Here is a 3,953-nt window from a genome sequence, read left to right as displayed (position 1 = left end):
AACTGTTGGGGAAGAGAGAAGGACATTTCAAGCCTGAGTTAAAGGTAAGGACCTTTTGAATAAAACTCTAAATAAAGCCAAAAGAAAAGAAGCAAGAGAAAAGAAAAAGAAAGAAAAAATTTAAAAAAGACCTCATGGAACTAAAAGCTTCTATGCAGCAAAAGAAACTTAATTAGCTGAAGAGACAGCCTATAGAAGGAAATCTTTACCAGCTACACCTGCGGTGGGGGATTAATATGCAGAACATACAAAGAACAAAACTAAACAATAAGAAAAGAAAAAAAACCCAATTAAAAAAAAAAAAAAACGGGTAAAGCAACTCAACAGAGTACTCATGGGAAATGTAAATGGCCAAGAAATATTTTAGCAAGTGTTTAAAATCCACAGCTACAGGGAAGTGTAAATGAACACTACCTAAATGCCACAGCACTCCAGGCAGAGTATCTATTATCAAGAGGACAATTGGCAACAGATTCTAGTGAGGTCATAGGGACAGGGGTGCTCATATTCACTGCTAGGAGGAGGGCACCAGTCCCAGCAGCCACTATAGAAATCAGCATGTAGGTTTCTCAAAAAACTAAAAGGAGAACTACCATATACCATTACTTGATACACGCCCAAAGGACTCTCTATCCCACCACAGAGATACCTGTGAGCCCGACCATGTTCATATGGCTCTGGTCACAATCACTAGGAAAGGGAATCATCCTAGATGGATGGATAAGGAAACTGTGGTTCATAAACAGTAGAATTTTAGTTGTCTGTAAAGAAAATCCAGATTGTGGAGTTTATAGGAAAATGGATGAAATTGGACAATACTACACCGAATGAGGAAACCCAGGCAAATAATGCATGTTTTCCCCTGTATAGAGATTGTGGCTTTGACTTCTCAGTGTGTTTAATTTAGAAAGCTTATAGGGTTAGGAAGCTAGAAAGGAGACTGGGGGAGGTGGGATAAAGACAGTAAGGAGGGAGGGATAGTGATATGAATGCAGGAGGAGGGGGCTAAAATAAACCTGGCAGAAACAACAAAGACATTCTAAAGAGATACTTGTCTCTCAATAGAACCTTCAGACTACTGATTTTTTTTTTATTTATTTATTTTTTTATTTATTTATTTTTTTTTTTTTTTTGGTTTTTTCAAGACAGGGTTTCTCTGTGTAGCCCTGGCTGTCCTGGAACTCACTCTGTAGACTAGGCTGGCCTTGAAATCAGAGATCCGCCTGCCCCTGCTTCCCAAGTGCTCCACCCCTGCCTGGCACCTTCTGACTGTGAAACAATGGAGCGCCCATTTAACAACTTGTTGGGCCACAATGAGATTGACACCCAAACAAAGAGGGCCAGATCACACCTTGACCAAGCGGGATGGTTTGTATATGCTTGGCCCAGCAAGTGGTAAAACCCTAAGACATCAAGACCACTTAGATGTGTATATCTCTTCTTTGGCCCTCTATTTAAACTTTAACCTCACTTCAGGACCTCCAAAGACTTGCAGGCTGTCTTAGTCAGTGTCCCACTGTGGTGAAGAAACACAACAACCACAGCACATTTTATAAAATTCGGGCATTTCATTGGGGCTGGCTTATAGTTTCAGAAGTATAGTCCATGTCTGTTACTGCTGTGAACAGACACCGTGACCAAGGCAACTCTTATAAAGGACATTTAATTGGACCTTGCTAATAGGTTCAGAGTTTCAGTCCATTATCATCAAGACGGGAGCATGGCAGTGTCCAGGCAGGCATGGTGCAGGAGGGGCTGAGAGTTCTACATCTTGTTCCAAAGGCAGCTAGGAGACTGGCTCCCAGACAGCTAGGAGGAGGGTCTTAAAGCCCACACCCACTGTGACACACCTACTCCAACAAGGCCATACCTCTTATGGTGCCGTGCCCTGGGCCAAGCATATGCAAAGCACCACAGTCCCCTATCCAATGGCAGGTGCATGGCTGCACATGGCAGGCAGACATGGTGCTGGAGAAGCAGCTGAGAGTTCTACATCCAGATCCACAGGCAGCGGAAGGACAAGAGCCACTTGGCTTGGCTCAGGCTTTTGGAATCTCAAAGCCAACAGATTTCTTCCAACACGGCTACATCTCGAAATCCTTTCAAACAGTGCCACTCCCTGGTGACCAAGTATTCAAATCTAGAGGGGATTCTCATTCAAAGCACCACAGGGGGCATCCCCAGATATGTCTGTCCTCCTTGCAATGTGGCCACTTATACGAAATTATCCTGTTCTATTATTAATTTGAGCCTTTCATTGTCATCACCATTGCTGAGGATGGGTGACTGGAACCGTTTAGAGAACACTAGGACTGTGTCCCTAGGCTATGAACAGGCTGTGAGCACTAGGAATGAAGATCTTTAAGCAAGAATGGGAGTGCTCTAGAGAAAGGAAGAGAACAGGGTATGAGGAACGATTAGCCAAAACCAAGGATATATATAAAAAAACAAACAAACAAACAAAAAACCCCTAGTGGGTATCTATTCATTTATAATCTTATTAAATATATATGTATATATTATAATTTATACATATATATACACATGTAATATATGTATACATTATAACCTAAACATACACATATATTTATATATTATAATTTATACATACATATACATGTAATATATGTATATAATTTATGCATACACATGTAATATATGTATATATTATAATATTTATATATTAATATGTGGGTAAATAATACTCCCCAAAGAAGGCATGAGGTTAACCAAAAATCTCAGTGTCAACTGTGAGATACCCGGTTATGAATCTTTGGTCAGGGAGACCTCACCCCCAGTACAGACTATGGCCATGGCTTTTGGTTGGCTAACAGAACTGCATAGTAAGCACCGACTGCTGAAGAGAACACACACTGGTTTCAGGACACAAGAAATCAAGCTGGGACCCAGATGGAAGGTTCTTCTTGTTGGCTACCATTATCATGCCTGAAAGGCGTTATGTAGGTAGGCTGCAGGAGAAGAAAAGTCATCAAAGGTCTTACCCAGCAGTGGATCCTGCAATTTAAAATAGCTTGCCAGGCAAGTTGTGCCCCCTGGCACAATAGTGGTGTGATGTTATGGGACTAAGCAGTCATATATTTTTTAAATAGGACTTGAGGACCACTTAAACAGAGGGCGCTCAAGCCAAGTCCTGCAAACCTGGTCAAGGGCTCATGGGTGGGCGGTCATAGACCCTATTACTGCTCATTTGCAAACACTGTCCAACTGCCCTCTGAATACTTATCTTTATACTCACAGATGATGACTATGGTCAGCTTTTGTCAGGGAAACTTCTTTTGCACTAGGCAGTGGCTGATGGAGAGTCTCATCTGGCTAAGACACAGAGTCAGAGCCATTGAAGTTCAGCCCTGGTAGGGCATTCTTACAACCGTTCTAAGGCTCTGGGAGTATTTTTGAAGAGGGGATAGAAGGAACGTAACTGCTGGAGGGTGGAGAGGAGCGCTACAGAACAGACATGGCTGTCACACTGGTAAACTCCCAGCAGCTGTGGTTGCATGCACAAGACCTGCACTGCATTGTGATTGTTTATATCCCATCATGGAGGACAGTCTCATGATACCCCTGCCCCTACTGATGTTTTAGTGGCTGCTGGAAGTAGGTAGGTCACTTTCCCCAGGTGTGTGACCACCGGTAAGTTGCTCATGCTTTGGTAAATAAGCCTTCACCCATATTCGTACATGCAACTCTAAACTCAGTGGGTCATACACTCCAAGACATGAAAGCAAAAGAGGCGACTGCTGGGTTTCATGGGAGACAGGTGGCGATCAATGAGATGGTAAAGATAATCAAATTCATCATATATACATATAAAACTGCCCCAAACAGTTCACATCTACACTCTGAATATTCTATGATACCATCCTCCCTATGTCTTAGGAAAATATATAACAGCCTAGACAGCTTGCTTCTCCAGCACTCTAACGTAAGCTGAC

Source organism: Apodemus sylvaticus, chromosome 10, assembly GCF_947179515.1.
Source record: "Apodemus sylvaticus chromosome 10, mApoSyl1.1, whole genome shotgun sequence".
Taxonomy (NCBI): domain Eukaryota; kingdom Metazoa; phylum Chordata; class Mammalia; order Rodentia; family Muridae; genus Apodemus; species Apodemus sylvaticus.
This window is presented reverse-complemented; position numbering follows the sequence as displayed.